At 37.0% G+C, this 9,286-nt stretch overlaps 1 protein-coding gene and 1 pseudogene across 1 annotated transcript in view; both read right to left on the bottom strand.

Moving 5' to 3' along the window:
- The window catches only part of DNAH12 (dynein axonemal heavy chain 12), a 228,350-nt gene that overhangs the window by 155,896 nt on the left and 63,168 nt on the right, over positions 1 to 9,286 (bottom strand). The window lies entirely within an intron of this gene.
- LOC105299868 lies at positions 1,379 to 2,758 on the bottom strand (annotated as a pseudogene).

Here is a 9,286-nt window from a genome sequence, read left to right as displayed (position 1 = left end):
ACAATCCCACATACAACAGCCTCAAGAAATATAAAATAGGAGTAAATTTAATAAAAGAAGTATAAGACTTGTACACTGAAAATTACAAATAATTGTTAGAAGAAATTAAAGAAAACCTAAATAAGTGGAAAGACACCCCATGTTCATATATGAGAAAAATTAATATTGTTAAGATGGCAATACTTCTCAAATCAATTTACAGATTCAATGCAATCCCTATCGAAATCCCAGCTTTAAAAAAAAAAAGTTTAAAATGTATTTTAATAAATTGATTCTCCATTACTGCTCCATTTCTCAGAAAAACTCCAAAGGTATCAGAGACAAATAAAACATGGTACACCAGTAAAAAAATGCACAGCATAACTACCTAATATAAACACAGCTAAGAGCTACTGTCAGATCTTCACCATATAGCAACCTTGTTCCCAAGATTGTACTAGTCTTATCAAGAAAAGCTGTGAACAGCAACATCATAGACACAAAAGGGCCATTCCTGGGTTGTCCTTACCCAAGAAAAAGGCTGACAACTCCAGAATTACATCAAGAGTTTATTAAGGGATCTTATGGACAAAAGTAATAGCAAGATGGTAGATCTCTGCACTCAAAGGGCATGGGGCTTGTTATACATAGCCAAGTGGCATGGGCTAACACAGGTGGTTTGTAGCCTAGGGCTAACACAGGTAGCTTATAGCCCTGTGGCATATGCTTGTTAAGAGCTGTATAATCCAAAGCAGTAAACAGTTTAATGGTTCCATTTATCTATGCAAGAACATTCCTTTCAGATGATACAGGCCCACCCCTCCCTGGGTGAACTGGAGGTTAGTTTGCTTCATAAGATGGTATTGGTCATGTTAAGTATCAGAAATCATTTTGACTAACAATACAACAGAACCTTATGTATGTTGTCTGTGACCTCTGTAGACATTTGCTTGAATTCATACCTGGGAGTTAATGAAACAATGAGGCTAAGGTCATTAGGAGATGTTTGATTCTTGTGGTAGATGTGGCAGTGTCTATGGGTTTGGGCAGTATAAAATTGAGAAAGCGAACAGAAAAAGATGGACAAAGAATGATCAAGATTAATGGGGCTCTAACTGTATCCACTAATGCCATGGTTCCCCCCAGGCCCTCAACAATCACAGGAGACTTCAAGAATATATCACACAGATTTGATTAGTAACACTATACTACACAGAATTGATCTGTTAAATACCACCTCTCCCATTGCCTTCTGCCTCCAGCATACTCCGTACAGGCAGGGAAGACCTAATTATTGGGAGGATTCTCTAACACTTTTCCAGTATAGAATTCTGATTAGTTCAAAAAAAGGTCCTTCTTTTAGAATTTTTGGAAACTAGACACTGTAATTTTATTAGTATCAGTGGCGTCTGGTTGGAACAAATTCAGCTCCAGGGGCTGCACGGTTGAATGCAGCAGGGGTTCCATCAATTGCCCTAATTCCTTCCATTGCAGCAGTGTGGCCAAAGCATTCAGCTATTGGCAAGATCAACCCCCAGATTACATCTAGCATCATAGTGGCAGATCCTGATGGAGCTGGGGTACCAGCTGGCACAGGAATGGGTAGCATGGTGCTTTTGTTCTTTATGCCTATAGCACCTCCCACAGTCATCTGGCCCATTCATACCTGTCACATCAGAGAAAGTTTCCTTGACTCTTTCCTGCTATCATTGCATCATTTTTTCCTGTTGCCACTACATCTCTTCTTCATGGCACCTATGCTCCTCTTCTTGTCTGAGCTCCAGTTGCTTCTGTTTTTGCATGTCTTAGTTGTACAGCTCTACCATCCTCTGAAGTTCTTGAAGGCTCATCAAATCCTACCTAATTAGCATGACCCAGTGCTCATAGTGGGCAGCCTCCGCTTCCATCTCCAGTTTCTCATGACTTTCCTTGATGTGGGGTTCTACTTGATCCTACTGCTGCTTCTCCATCTCAATGAGTGCCTTCCAGTGTGATATACTCATACTCAAAGGCACAAGGCTGTGCAAATCTGGGTGTCTGCTCTTGTTCCCTGTGAAATTACTAGTTCTTTATACTAACCAGCTTCTTGGAAGTAACTCTTCATCATATAACTGGTCCATCGGCTTCACAGGCCAAGGAAATGTGGTTAGCAGGCCGGAGCCTTCACTGTATCTGTCTAGGGCTTTCTAAGCAGCTCACTCCCCCAAGAACTCAACAATGTCTTTTTCTGAGGGCCTTCATCAATCATCTACAATGACTATAGTCCTCACCAGCTGGCCAAACACAGAAAAAGCTTCCTCCAGCATTTTATTAAACATACATTGAAGAAGGCTCTAGAGCATAAGAGAAGCACTGTGGCAAGCCAAGTGCACATGCAGCTGCTTTCCACAGAGTGGCATGGTGTCCAGCTTCACTTTGGCAATCTCTGCAAGGGTTCATGTTTCCAAGCAAGTAAAACTGAAATCCTTGTCCTTATGAATGAAGGCTCAGTCTGCCTCCCCATATTTCTCAAATAGTTTCTTCATTTCCTTCTCAGTTTTGTCAGGAGGGAGCTTGTACACAAAGAGATAGCTGCATTAGGTGAACATCTGCTATACCGGTTTCCTAAAATTCTTCAGGTCAACAATCAAGCCCTCATTTTGGCTGCTGGATCCTGTTGTCCATTTGCTGGTATTGGCAGAGGCAATGGTTGCTGCTGTGGCTGTTGCTGGTGATACTGATGCTGTTTCCTTGGAGTATGGTTTTGCTTCTACAAGTTAAAGGTTCTAGTGCTCTGCATTTCTGTATCCCTTTACCAACTATTCTTCCCTCACCATTACAGTGACACGACATGACCTCTATCATCCCCCAGCTCCTTTTTTTTTTTTTGTACAAACTGACGAGCTGATCATAAAATTCATATGAAAGTTCAAAGAATTCAGAATAGCCAAAATAATCTTGGAAAAGAGGAATAAAGTTGGCATTAAGTTCACATTTTCCAATTTTAAAACATATTATAAAGCCATAGTAATTGAGACAGGATGGCACTGACATAAAGACACACATACAGATCAATGGAATAGAATTGAGAGCCCAGGAGTAAACCTTCACATTTACAGTCAACTGATTTTCAACAAAAGTACCAAGGCAATTCAATGGAGAAAGAATAAATAGTTTTTTTAATAAATGGTGTTGGGACAACTGGATCTCCACATATCCTACCCCTACCTCATATTACATTAAAAAAATTAAATCAAAACAGATCAAAGACCTAAATGTAAGAATTAAGAGTATAAAATTCTTAGAAGAAAACATATGTGTAAATAATCTTGAATTGGGCAATAGTTTTTAGATACGACGCAAAATGCATACCAAATGAAAAAAATAGATAAGTGAGACACTAAAATTAAAAACTTTGTGCTTCAAAAAACACCATCGAAAAATTAAAAGACAATCCATAGAATAAATGGTAAAAAATTTTGTAAATCATCTATCTAATAACTTGTACCTAGAATATATAAAGAATTTCAACAATTGAATAATAAGACAAATAATTCAATTTAAAAATGGGCACAGGATCTGAATAGATATTTCTCCAAAGAAAGCATACAAATGGCTGATAAGCACATGAAAAGATGCTCAACATCATTAGTCATCAAGTAACCATAATAAGATACCATTTCATACCCACCAGAATGGCTATAATCAAAAAGATGGACAATTACAAGTATTGACAAGGGATATGGACAAATTAGAAACCCCATGCATTTCTGGTGGACATCTATGATAGTGCAGCTTCAGAAAACAGTCTGGAAGTTCTTCAAAAAGTTAAATACGGAATGACTAGGACCCTGAAATTCTACTCCTAGGTATATATCAAGAGAAGTGAAATGTATGTCCACACAAAAACTTGTACATGAATATCCACAGTAGAATTATTCAGAATAGCTAAAAAGTAGAAACAACATAAATGTCCATTAAGTGATGAATGGATAACATGTTACAACATGGATGAACCTTGAAAACATATGCTAAGTGAAAGAATTCAGTCACAAAGGCCACATACTATATGATTTCATTCATATAAAATGTCTGGAATAGACAAATTCATAGATAAATTCATAGCTGCCATCATCTGGGAGGAGAAGAGGATGGAGAGTGACAGCTAATGGTTACTTTTTGGAGTGATGAAGATGTTCTAAACTTAGATAGTGGTGATGGCTGCACAACTGTGAGTATACTAAGAAACCACTAAACTGTGCATTTTAAAGTTTGAGTTTTATGAATGTGAATTTTACAAAAGTAAACCAATAACAAAGGAAAAACTGTAAACTAATGATAAAATTCTAAGTATGTCACAATTTTTTTTTTTCAGAAATGAAAGCAATCAACCAACATTACTCAATACCAACTTTGTTTCCAGCACAATATTATAGGGCACTGGTTCCCCAACTTTTGATTCTATAACAAATGTTAATGAAAATTATTTATAGGACCAGATGGCTTCACAAGTGAATTCTAATAAACGCCTAAAGAAAAAATAATTCTTATCCTTCCCAAACTATTTCAAACATTCAAGAGGAAGAAAGGCTTCCGAACTAATTCAACAAAGCCAGCATTACCCTGATACCAAAACCAGACAACTACACTACAAGAAAAGAAAATTACAGGCCAATATCTCTGATGAATATAGATGCAAAACTCTCAACAAAATATTAGCAAACTGAATTCAGCAATACATTTAAAAGATCATACAGCACGATCAAAGGGGATTTGTCCCAGGGATGCAAGAATGGTTCAATATCCACGCATCAATCAATATGATATACTGCATTAACAAAAGCAAGGATTAAAACTGTATGATTATATCAATGGATGCAAAAAAAATCTGACAAAATTCAACATCTATTTATAATAAAATCTTTCAATAAAGTGGGTATAGAGGAAACATACCTCAACATAATATATGACAAACCCATAGCTAACTTTATACTCAATGGTGAAAAGCTGAAAGCGTTTCCACTATGATTAGAAACACAACGTGGACGACCACTTTCACCACCTTTATTCAACACAGTATTGGTGTCTTAGCCACAGTAATCAGACAAGAAAAAGAAATAAAAGCCATTCAAATTGGAAAGGAAAAATCAAAACTGTCGCTATTTGCAGATAATATGAAACTATATGTAGAAAACCTTAAAGATTCTACCAAAAAACTATTAGAATAAATGAATTCACTAAAGTTTCAGGATATTAAATTAATATTCAGATCTGTTGCATTTCTACATACTAATAACAAACTATCATAAAGAGAAATTAAGGAAACAATCTCATTTACAATTACATCAAGAAGAATAAAATACCTAACAATAAATTTAACCAAGGAAGTAAAAGACCTGTATTCTGAAAATTGTAAGACATTGATGCAAGAAATAAAAAATGACAACAATAAATGGAATGAAAGGATACTATTAAAATGTCTATATCACCCAAAGCAATCTACATTTTTAATGCAATCCCTATCAAAATACCAATGGCATTTTTCACAAAATTAGAACAAATAATCCTAAAACTTATATGAAATCACGAAGACCCAAAATTGCCAAAGCAAACTTGAGAAAAAAAAAAAAACAAAGTGGAGAGCCAGGGGAGGGAGCAATTGGAGGGATCATTTTATGAACATGATAGATGTCTAATGAATGTACTGTATACTTGAAAAAAACAAAGTGGAGAGCCAGGGGAGGGAGCAATTGGAGGGATCATTTTATGAACATTATAGATATCTAACGAATGTACTGTATACTTGAAACTAATTTAAATAAATAAATTTATTTTTAAAAAAAGAAAGAAAAAACAAAGTTGGAGGCATCATGCTTCCTAATTTCAAATTATACTACAAGGCTATAATAATCAAAACTGAATGGTACTGTCACAAACACAGACACATAGATAATAGAACAGCATAGAGAGCCCAGAATAAATCTTTTTTTGTGTGGTCAATTAACCTACAATGAGGGAGGCAACAAGAATATACAATGGGGAAATGATAGTCTCTTCAATAAATGGTAGTGGGAAAACTGGATAGATATATGCAAAAAAATTAATGTAGACCACTTTCTTCTACCACATACAAAAATAAACTCAAAATAGATTAAAGACTTAAATGTAAGACCTGAAACCATAAAATTCTTAGAAGAAAACATAGGCAGTGAACTCTTTGACACCAGTTTTAGCAATATTTTTTTAGATATGTCTCCCTGGGCAAGGGTGACAAAAGCAAAAATAAACAAATGGTACTACATCAAACTAAAGAGTTTTTGCACAGCAAAGGAAACATATCAACAAAATGATAAGACAATCTACTGAATGGGAGAAGATATTTGCAAATGGCATATCTGATAAGGGATTAATGTCTAAAATATTTAAAGAACTCATAAGTTCAACATCAAAAAAACAATCTGATCAAAAATGGTCAGAGGACCTGAATAGGCATTTCTCCAAAGAAGAAATAGAGGTAGCCAACAGACATATGAAAAGATGCTCAACATCAGTAATCATCCAATAAATGCAAATTAAAACTATAATGAGCTATCACAACACACCTGTCAAAATGGCTATCATCAATCAATCAACAATTGGTGAGGAAATGGAGAAGTGGCAATCCTCGTGCACTGTTGGTAGGACTGTAAACTAGTACAGCCACTATTGAAAAAAGCATGGAGGTTCCTCAAAAATTAAAAATAGAACTATCATATGACCCAGCAATTCCACTTCTGGGTATCTACCTGAAAAAAATGAAAACACTAATTCAAAAATGTATTTGCATCCTATGTTCATTGCAGCATTATTTACAATAAGAAAGATATGGAAGCAATAGATGACTAGATAGAGAAGAAGTGGTATATATATACAATGGAATATTATTCAGCCGTAAAAAAGAATGAAATTTTGCCATCTGTAACAACATGGATGGATTTAGTGGGTATTATGCTAAGTGAAATAAGTCAGACAGAGAAAGACAAATACAATAATGATTTCACTTATATGTGAAATCTAAAAAACAAAACACACTTACATACAAAACAAAACAGAAACAGATTCATAGACACATAAAACAAATTGATGTTTCCAGAGATGAGGGGCATGAGAGAATAGGTGAAAAGGCGAAGAGGAATAAGAGGTACAAACTTCCAGTTATAAAATAAATAAGTCATAAGGATATAATGTACAGCACAAGAATAGAGTCAACAATATTGTAACAGCTTTGTACAGTGACAGATGGTTAATAGACTTATTATGGCGATCACAGTGTAAAATATATAAATACAGAATCACTATGTTGTATATCTGAAACTAATATTGTATGTCAACTATACTAAAAAAATTTTTTTAACTTCTGAAGAGGAGTGATGTCAGAAGCATGGCAAAGTGAGAGATGTCCCCAGATCTTTGCCCTTGAAATAACAATAAGCAAAACGTCTAAATCTAAACAAATAATACCCAACCTTCACATAAGCACATCTAAGCAAGTGATCTGCACATAAGAGCTACCAGAGGTCAGAATGGTGAGAGTAAGGCAGTAGACTGGGAGCAACAAAGAAGCTGCCTCTCACAGTTGGAGCTCCCTGCAGGAAGAAGGGGAGGGGAGAAGGTGTCTGGTGCATCCCCTGAACAGCCCTACCTGAGAGAGCTGTGAGCTCCATGCATTGGCAGTGCCCAGGGATCAGGGCAAAAAGCAAAGGTGGGAAGGCAGAGAAGCAACAGCTGAATAATACAGTTGCAAAATGCAAGGCTGAGCCACAACAACACTTATCCTCCAATACAGAGGGCACCCTCCCTCATATCCTCCAAGACCAAACACCTCAGAGCCCCAGGGGAAATTGAGCAAACAATACTGAAACTGTCACTAACACTGACAGGGACTGAGACTGAGATTAGCAATCAGGATTGAATACTTATAAGAAAAAAAAGGCATTATTAAGGCTCAAAGCAGGGATCCAAGAGGCTTAGATGCCACCAACTGGAAAACAAAAGAAAAACACCTTAGTAACAGACTAAAAAGAGACCTTTATATAATACTTCTTTCAGGTGGGGGGTGGCGGGAAGAGGAAGCAAAATACACTTCCATTAATGCCCAGGCAGAGAAATAGTCCACTAAACACCACGAACAACCAAGATGACAAGGCAGCTTAGGAAGAAAGAGAAAAATCTCCAGAAAATAAGCTTATAGACATAGAAATATGCAACTTAAATGACAGAGAATTCAGAATGGCATTTCTGAAAAAACTCAATGAGATCCAAAATAATTCATGTCAACAATTCCAGGAGTTGAAAAACTAGATCAGCAAGAGTTTTTTATCAAGGAGATTGAAACCACAAAAAAGAACCAAATAGAAGTTCTGGAGATGAAGAATGAAATTGCAAGCTTGGGAAACAGAGTCAACAAAATGGAGGAAAGGATAAGTGATATTGAAGACAGAAATCTAGAAATCCAGAATGAAAAAGAGAGAGACTGAAGAATAAAAAATAATGAAAGAGAAACATAAGAACTAGCTGATATTATCAGGAGAGGAAACCTAAGAATAATGGGAATTCTCGAAGGGGAGGAAAAGGAGCAGGGATTAGAAGGCATTTTCAGACAAAAAGTTCATGAAAATGTCCCAAATCTAATAAATGAACTGGAGCTTGGAATTCAAGAAGTCAACAGAACACCTAATTATCTCAACTCAAAAAGGCCTTCTCCAGGACACATTTTATTAAAATTATCAAAAATCAATAACAGATCTTTGGAAACATGGAGGAGTGAGATTTGGCCCCAGATCTTTCCCCTTGAAACAACGATAAGCTAAACATCTAAAACTCAAAAACAATAATAAGCTAAACATCCAAAACTCAAAAACATGCAAACTGCACACCAGCACATCTGAGCATAGGGTCTGCACATAAGAGCTACCTCAGGAGAGAACCCCAGGTGTCGGGCGGTGGACTGAGAGTAAAAAAGAAGCTGCCTCTCCCAGCTGCCAGAGCTCCCTGCAGGAAGAGGGGGAGGGAAGAAGGAGCAAGAGTTCCTGTGGCGAGCTCCCTGAACAGCCCTGCCTGGGAAAGCTGTGAGCTCCCCATGGCCGGCCTGCTGCAGGGCCCAGTCATCAGGGCAGAAAGCAGAAAAGCAGGAAGGGACCGCAGAGGAACAACAGTTGATTTTTGCTGGCTGTATTGCAAAACAGAGGCTGAGCCACAGCCCCCAACCCCAAACCCAGAGGGCCCCTCCCCCCATACTCTCTGAGACCAGTCACCGCAGAGCCCCAGGGGAATCTGAGCAAACACTGCC

This window comes from Pteropus vampyrus, unplaced genomic scaffold, assembly GCF_000151845.1.
Source record: "Pteropus vampyrus isolate Shadow unplaced genomic scaffold, Pvam_2.0 Scaffold195, whole genome shotgun sequence".
Lineage (NCBI taxonomy): Eukaryota > Metazoa > Chordata > Mammalia > Chiroptera > Pteropodidae > Pteropus > Pteropus vampyrus.
This window is presented reverse-complemented; position numbering and strand designations above follow the sequence as displayed.